Here is an 8,798-nt window from a genome sequence, read left to right as displayed (position 1 = left end):
TCAGGAGATCGAGACCATCCTGGCTAACACGGTGAAACCCCGTCTCTACTAAAAATACAAAAAATTAGCCGGGCGAGGTGGCGGGCGCCTGTGGTCCCAGCTACTCGGGAGGCTGAGGCAGGAGAATGGCGTGAACCCAGGAGGCGGAGCTTGCAGTGAGCTGAGATCTGGCCACTGCACTCCAGCCTGGGCGACAGAGCAAGACTCCGTCTCAAAATATATATATATATATATGTATATGTATATGTATGTATATATATATATATACACACACACACACACACACAAAGACAGTAATATCATACACACTTCTGTACCTTGCTTGTTTGTTTGTTTTAAATAGAAACAAAGTTCTCCCTACGTTTCCCAGGCTTATGTTTCAATCTTCCTGCCTCAGGTTTCCTAAGTGCTGTGATTATAAGCCTGAGCCACCATGCCTGGGCAACTTTTTTTTTTTTTGGATACAGGATCCCACTCTGTTGCCCAACCTGGAGTGCCATGGCATAATCTCATCTCACTGCAACCTCTGCATCCTGGGCCCAAATGATCCTCCTGCCTCAGCCGCCCAGGTAGCTGGGACTACAGGCACCATGCTCGGCTAATTTTTGTATTTTTTGTAGAGGCAGGGTTTTGCCATGTTGCCCAGGCTGGTCTCGAACTCCTGGACTCAAGCAATCCACCTGTCTCAGCCTTCTAAAGTGTGAGCCACTGCATCTGGCCTTTTATTTTTCATTTAACAAAATAAGTTAACATTTACAGATTTTAGGAAATAGTTCTCCCTATCTTGGAGACAGCAGTACATAAACAGATTGCTCTTTCTTTTTAATAGCTTTGTACATTCTACAGGTATACAATGGTATACCTGATTTATATTTATTAAATTAGTTTGTGTTATATATCATAAATTATATATACATTAAATTATAAATATTTGTATTTATATAAATATAGGCTTATATTTATATAACCTATCCTTGATGGACATTTGGGTTTACAGCCTTTTACTACTACAAATGATGGTACATTGAATAACCTTGCGCATATCTTATTTTGCAAATGTGTAAGGATGTACATAAAGTAAATTCCTAGAAGTGGAATTACTGAGTCAGAGAGTATTAAATGCGTTTGTAATATGGATGTCTGTTGTCAAATTGGCAATCAAGTAATTCAGTTTATCCCTTCACCAGCAGTAACAATGAATAAGGTCAACACTTTTTATTTTTGTCAATCCAATTGGTGAAAAAATGTTACCTTTGTAGTTTTAATATGTAAGATTATGATTTCTCATAGATAGTATTTCATTTCATGGGGTATTTTTTAAGTAATTCTTACTACTGTACAATTACCTTTTTTCATGTGGCATTTAGCAATTTTTTTATGTTTTAAAAAGCTTATTTTCTTAGACAGTCCATACTTAACTATTGTGTTAGACATTTAAGTTGTTTGTGCTTACTGTTATTTAAAAAAAAAAAAACCCAAGTACTATTTTATTTTAAATGGTTGCATTTACAGATATTCCAGTACATAGAATTAGTAAAATGTTAAAAGGTACAATGAATATGAATATATTCAAGATTCTTGGTCTGTAATGCCAAGTTGCTTAACAAAACTGCTGGTGCCTTTTTTGTTGTTGTTGTTATTTCACTTTTTGTGAATTCTCTGCTCATATACTCTTAGGCGTCCTTTGAATTTTAATTTGATAGATGGACAGTGAAAGGTTTTGGTTGTCATAGTGACTGATATTTAATAGGGCAAGGGTTGCCTAAGGTTCTGCAGTGAGTTGGATAGCCCTATTCAATGAATCGCCCTAGTGCCCCCATTGCTAAGCACTGTTATACAGTAAGGAAATTAATATTCTCAGCAACTATGACAATGTATTTTCCCCAATTTTTTCTTTTTAATTTTACATAGGCAAATAGAAATAATTTTTTTTCATAAGTTCAGATCTGTTTACCTCCATTATTTACTTCGTTAGTAATCTAAAAAGCTATTTAATATCCAGGGTTCAAGTAAATATTCGCAAGTACTTTTCTTAGTTTCTATTTTGTGGGGGAGGTACACATTTTGTGAGGGGAAAAAAAATCTTTTTTTTTTTTTTGAAACGGGATCTCACTCTGTCACCCAGGCTGGACTACAGTGGCTTAATCTTGGCTGACTGCAACCTCCGCCTCCCTGGCTCAAGTGATCCTCCCACCTGAGCGTCTCCAGTAGCTGGGACTACGGACGTGTGCCACCATGCCTGGCTGATTTTTGTGGAGACAGGGTTTCGCCATGTTGCCCAGGCTGGTCTCGAACTGCTGGACTTTAAGCAATCTGCCTGCGTTAGCCTCCCAAAGTGCTGGGATTAACAGGTGTGAGCCACTGCTCCCAGCCTCCTGAGCTCTTTAAATGTTAAACAGCAGCACTAGTTGAGTACCTCTTGTCCAAAATGCTTTGGACCATATTATTGCTGATTTCTGATTTTTTCAGATTTTGGAATGTTTGCAATATACTTACCAGTTGAACCTTCCAATTCTGAAAATCCAAAATGCTCCAATGAGCATTTCCTTTGGGTGTCTTTTTGGCACTCAAAAAATTTCAGATTTGGGGTTTTCAGATTTAGGTTATCAATTTTAAGTTGAAAAACTAATACATGGACATATTCTTATTGCAAAAATTCAAACCTTATACATAAAGCTGAAGGCCCCCAGTGACTTCCATTCCTAGACTCAGTCCCTTTTGCAGAGATTCTGTGAGGAGTTTGGTATATATAGTATTCTCAAGATCTCTCTCTGTAGAAATAGGGTATTATTTTATGGTGTTAAGGGAAATACTTATGTACAATTTACTTTTTTGTTTCTTTTGAACTAAACAGTAGCTTTCTTGGCCTGTGTTACAATGAAACTGCCATATAGTATTAAATAGCATTTTATACCATAATTTGTTCAGTTTCTCTCCTATTGTAAGATATTTTGAGTGTTTCCATGTTTTTGTTGTTACTACAATTTTGCATTCTCACTTATGCCTGTCCTCTCACATTTGTTCATTCATTTAATAAATACTGATTTCTTGTTATATGCCAAGCACTGTTTGAGCACTAAGAATTGAGAAGGGAGTAAGACTGAAAATTCAGATTTATCACATCATGGAACTTGTATTCTAGTGAGAGAAGATGGATATAAAAATTGAATACCAATTAGCAAGAAATGCTTGGAAGAAAAAGCAGAATAAGAGGATGTAAAGTGTTAGGAGGATGAGGGCTCCTTTCTTGAATACAGTAGACTAGGAATGGGCCTCTATGAGAAGGTGATTCCTGAGCAACAAGGGGATGAATGATGTGAAGATGGTTTGAGAGCATTCCAGGTGGAGGGAACAGCAAATGTAAAGGACCTGATGAAAGAGTAGGCTGTGGCATGTTGGGGGTGGGGAGTGGGAGGTAACCCAGCAGGATACCAATGTAGCTGAAATAAAGTTGAGGAAAATATTAGAAGATGTTAGGAAATGAAGTTGAGGAAAATGCCTAGAGGTGAACAGGAGCTAAAATATTTACAGCCATATAATTGAAATTACAGTAGTCACAAGCCACATGTGCTTTTTGAGCACTTGAAATGTGGCTAGTCTGAATTGAGATACGCTTCAAGGATAAAATATACAATGGATTTCCAAAGACTTGTACCAAAAAAAAAAATCTCAGTAACATTTTTGTTTATTATATTCTGAAGTGGTAATAGTTTCGACATACAGGTAATAGTTTGGACATCACTAGTCTGAAAATCTGAGGTCCAAAAATGGAAACTTTGGGGCCGGGCGCGGTGGCTCAAGCCTGTAATCCCAGCACTTTGGGAGGCCAAGACGGGCAGATCACGAGGTCAGGAGATCGAAACCACCCTGGCTAACCCGATGAAACCCCATCTCTACTAAAAAATACAAAAAACTAGCCGGGCGAAGTGGCGGGCGCCTGTAGTCCCAGCTACTGGGGAGGCTGAGGCAGGACAATGGCGTAAACCCGGAGGCAGAGCTTGCAGTGAACTGAGATCCGGCCACTGCACTCCAGCCTGGGCGACAGAGCGAGACTCCGTCTCAAAACAAAAAAAAAAGAAACTTTTTGAGCATCGAATTGAAAATTTCACATATAAGTACTTAATACAAACTTTGTTTCAAGCACAAAATTATTATTTAAATTGTATAAAATTACACATACAATTCAGGCTATGTGCATAAGGTATGGTATGTTTGAAATATAAATGAATTTTGTGTTTAAACTGTGTCCCATCCCCAGGATATCTCATGTGTATGCAAATATTCCAAAATTCAAAAAAAAATCTAAAACACTTCTGGTTCCAAGCATTTCCTCTAAAGGATATTCAGTCTGTACATACTGAGTTAAATAGAATATATTGCAATTAGCCTGTTTTTATTTGTCAGAATGTGGCTACTGAAAAATTTTACTTTACCTGGGTGGCTCATGTTTTTATTGAGCAGTGCGGGTCTGGAGCCTTAAAATCCATGCTAAAACTTTTCAGATGAATGGTAAGACAGTTTTAGGCAGGGGAATGATATGATAAGATTTGTGTTTTAAAAGAATCATTCCACTCTGGCTATTTTGTGGAGAAGAGGCGGTGTAGAATTAGGAGTAAAATAAGAGAAACCAGTTAGGAGGCTATTGGAGTAGCCTAGATAACAAATGATAATGGTAAAGGTAATGAGAACTTTTGGGATAAGTTTTGAAGCTAGAGCCAAATTACCTTCCTAATGGTTTGGATAATGAGGTATGAGGGAAAGTAGAACCAAAGATGACCCCCAGGTTTTCAGCCTCAGCAGTTGGCTTGGGCAATGATAATGTTTACTGAGTATTCAAGGGAATGGTGGTAGAAGAATAAAGAGTTCTGTCTTAGATATATTATTTTAATAAAGTAAATTTTATTGAAGTGTAACATGGCATACATAGCATATGAAACTGTCATTTTTAGAGTCCATAATTTTGGATACTATTTACACTTACTGCCTTTGTTTCTTGTATACTTTACCTTACCCTATCATCTTCCACCAAGTATTACAATTCAGCTTTTTAAATCCTTAAAATAAATGCCTTATCAAAATAATATCTGTTAAATAATAGCTTTCTGTTATGGAAATAAAGCTGTTACACAGAATATCTCTTTGGTATTTTTTGTGTCTATACTAGCATATCAGTAAAGGCTGTTGCTCATAATCAGAAAGTACGCTCATGTAAAATTGAATGTTGTGCTTTTACTCAAAATGTAAATCTACCACATATACTATTTAAAAATACCATACTGTCGTTAAAATACCCCACTTTTTCTTCTTGTATGATTTTGCTTCTTAAAATCTCACATTTTAATCAGAACTCTCATTTTGTTTTCTAGGAGCACAGGGATCAGTTGTCCTTGGTTTTTTTTTTGGTCTTTTCTTCATTTGAAGGTAATCTGCTTATTGAGTTCACTAATCATACAGAGTGAATACAATTTTCTGTTTGGGCTATTAATCTATATTCTGGTTGATAAATAGAAAGTTGATTACATAATAATGGTTAAGGCTTAACTTTAAAGTCTTTTCTAGTTGCTTCACAAAATGCAATCTAATCTCTAAAAAGAAAGCACTAATAATCCATGTGATTTACCTCGTAGAAATAAATATCAAAATAAATTCAAACTATATTTCTAATTTTGTTTCACAGAATTTTTTTTCCAGAAATTTGTGAAAGATCTTTGCTATTTTAGTCTGCTTGTCTGAAACTGTATTTTACTCACAGATTAAGTATTGGAGCCATGGGAATAAAGGTTCAGCGTCCTCGATGTTTTTTTGACATTGCCATTAACAATCAACCTGGTAAGAATATTAGATAACATTTATAAGTGGGTGTTTAATATTTTAAATTAGTAAAGAAGTTTAAACCAACTACCTTCTTTTTCAGCTGGAAGAGTTGTCTTTGAATTATTTTCTGATGTGTGCCCCAAAACATGCGAGAACTTTCGTTGTCTTTGTACAGGTTTGTTCACATTTTCAACTGCCCTAATAGTACTCTCAGTTGACTGTGGTTTGCTTTTTTTTTTCTTTTTTTTAAGAGACAGGATCTTGCAACGTTGTCCAGCTGGACTAGAACTCCTGGGCTCATCAATCCTTACACATAAGCTTCCTCAGCTGGGATACAGGTGTGAGCTGCCATACCTGGCATAGCTTGCTTTAATTTTTTATTTACTCTATTTTAGATTTCTCCGTGCATATTTACTTCTTTTAACATGAAGATTACACAGCAGTGACTAGGGCATGAAAGTAATTCTTAGAAATATTATGACTGGGCGTGGTGTGACTGGGCATGGTGGCTCACATCTGTAATCCCAGCACTTTGGGAGGCCGAGGTGGGTGGATCACTTGAGGTCAGGAGTTCAAGACAATCCTGGCTAACATGGTGAAACCCCATCTCTACTAAAAATACAAAAAATTGGCCAGGCGTGGTGACTCACGCCTATAATCCCAGCACTTTGGAAGGCCAAGGCGGGCAGATCACCTGATGTCAGGAGCTTGAGACCAGCCCGGCAAACATAGTGAAACCCCATCTCTACTAAAAATACAAAAATTAGCCAGGTGTGATAGTGAGTGTCTGTAATCCCAGCCACTCGGGAGGCTGAGGCAGGAGAATCACTTGATCACTAGGTGAAGGTTGCAGTGAGTCGAGATCGTGCCATTGCTCTCCAACCTGGGCAACAAGAATGAAACTCCGTCTCAAAAAAATAAAATAAATACAAAAAATCAGCCGAGCATGGTGGTGTGCGCCTGTAGTCCCAGCTACTCTCAAGGCTGAGGTGGGAGAATTGCCCAGGAGGCGGAGGTGGCAGTGAGCCAAGATCACTCCACTGCACTCCAGCCTGAGCAACAAGAGTGAGACCCTGTCTCAATTAAAAAAATAGAGGCCGGGCGCGGTGGCTCATGCCTATAATCCCAGCAGTTTGAGAGGCCAAGGTGGGCAGATCACTTGAGGTCAGGACTTGGAGACCAGCCTGGCCAACGTGGTGAAATTCCGTCTCTACTAAAAAAAATGAGTCGGGTGTGGTGGCAAGCGCCTGTAATCCCAGCCACTCAGGAGGCTGAGGCAGGAGAATCACTTGAACCCAGGAGGCGGAGGTTGTAGTGAGCCAAGATAGTGCCACCGCACTGTAGCCTAGGTGACAGAGCTAGACTCTGTCTCAAAAAAAAACCAAAAACAAATATTAGTTTTAATGGTATATTATTTGAGATTGATTTCTACATTATCCAGAAATACATGGGTGATTTTTTAAATGAATATTTTTTAAAAAATTCCTGAAAGGAATGAAAATATGATTTTTTTTAGTCTGTAAGGTTCAAGAGAGGCATATTTACATTTATTTTGCTTTCATACTCCTTTGATTTCCTTTCTATTAAATGTCCTAATTTTTTATCTCTATAGGTGAAAAGGGGACCGGGAAATCAACTCAGAAACCATTACATTATAAGAGTTGTCTCTTTCACAGAGTTGTCAAGGATTTTATGGTTCAAGGTGGTGACTTCAGTGAAGGTGAGACTTGGAAAAATCATGTATTATTTTCTGTTAAATATCACAGATCTCAAAGTTAGACAAGTCCCTAGAAGTTATAGTCCAATGTTCTTGTCACTCTCACTCCATTTAATCTTTGGTCAATTAGAAGTACTCATAGAAATATGTGAAAGAAGGAAGCTAATAGGCTGGGCATGGTGGCTTATGCCTATAATCCCAGCACTTTAGGAGGCCAAGGCAGGCGAATCACGAGGTCAGTAGTTCAAGACCAGCCTGGACAACATGGTGAAACCCTACCTCTACTAAAAATACAAAAATTTGCGTGATGGCGTGTGCCTGTAGTCCCATCTACTCGGGAGGCTGAGGCAGGAGGATTGCTTGAACCCGAAAGGCAGAGATTGCGGTGAGCCGAGATCGTGCCATTGCACTCCAGCCTGAGCGACAGAGCAAGACTCTGTCTCAAAAAAAAAAAAAAAACCGAAAGCTTATAAAAAATAATTTTGCCTTTGACACATGAATTAATTTCAGAAATAGGCTTCTGGATACAAAACAAAACACTGCATTCATCTCAGTAATCTGTCAAGTGTATGTGTTTGATTTTGTCACAAGTGGTAATCCTTACTACAATGACATTTTTACTTTTTTATTGTAAAAATATCAAAACTACTTTGAAAACACTTTGAAAAAAATGTTAACCTGTTGCAAGACCTGCATAATCATAATTAGAATCTGAAAGTTCTTTTTTTAAATATATTTTAATAGTCTTTGTCATATTCTTATTATCATAGCGTAGGGGAAAGAAAGAAATTTGGGATCTTGTCATTATTGACAGTAATATCTTTTATGATTTTCTGCAATCTTCAAATATTGTTAATTCAAAATTATTTAAAATCTACTTTTAAGAAGTATTTTGTTTAGGTATCACCTTTGAGGCGCTTGTTATCTTGAGAGTTAAAAGAGTATGTTTTTCATTTTTAGGAAATGGACGAGGAGGGGAATCTATCTATGGAGGATTTTTTGAAGGTAAAAATGTTTACATTTATATTATGTTTTAAATGTTTTCTCTTTTATTCTGTTTTATTCTCTATGGAATCAGTAACATTCATTAAAGTGTATACTAATGTCTAGCTGCCTTCAACTAATCTGAAAGTTAATTTTCTGGTAAAAAATTGCTTTTGTAGAGATGGGGTTTTTTTCTTCTTAGGACATTTTACAACATATGATTTGAAAGGGTTTCAATGATCTGTACTTAATTCTTAGAATTTTAATACTAGAATAGGAACTT

General features: G+C 37.2%; 1 long non-coding RNA gene across 1 annotated transcript in view; it reads left to right on the top strand.

The window, feature by feature from the left end:
* The window catches only part of LOC108516830 (uncharacterized), a 21,184-nt gene extending 15,413 nt beyond the window's left edge, over positions 1 to 5,771 (top strand). The window contains exons 2-3 of the long non-coding RNA XR_001881938.1: positions 5,367 to 5,421; positions 5,678 to 5,771. This is a non-coding gene — a long non-coding RNA (uncharacterized LOC108516830). The remainder of the gene's footprint in view (positions 1 to 5,366; positions 5,422 to 5,677) is intronic.
* Positions 5,772 to 8,798: the final 3,027 nt, after the last annotated feature.

This window comes from Rhinopithecus bieti, unplaced genomic scaffold (genome assembly GCF_001698545.2).
Source record: "Rhinopithecus bieti isolate Rb0 unplaced genomic scaffold, ASM169854v2 scaffold_37314, whole genome shotgun sequence".
In the NCBI taxonomy this organism is placed as follows: domain Eukaryota; kingdom Metazoa; phylum Chordata; class Mammalia; order Primates; family Cercopithecidae; genus Rhinopithecus; species Rhinopithecus bieti.
The sequence above is the reverse complement of the archived record's forward strand: the minus strand, read 5'-3'. Positions and strand labels throughout refer to the sequence as shown.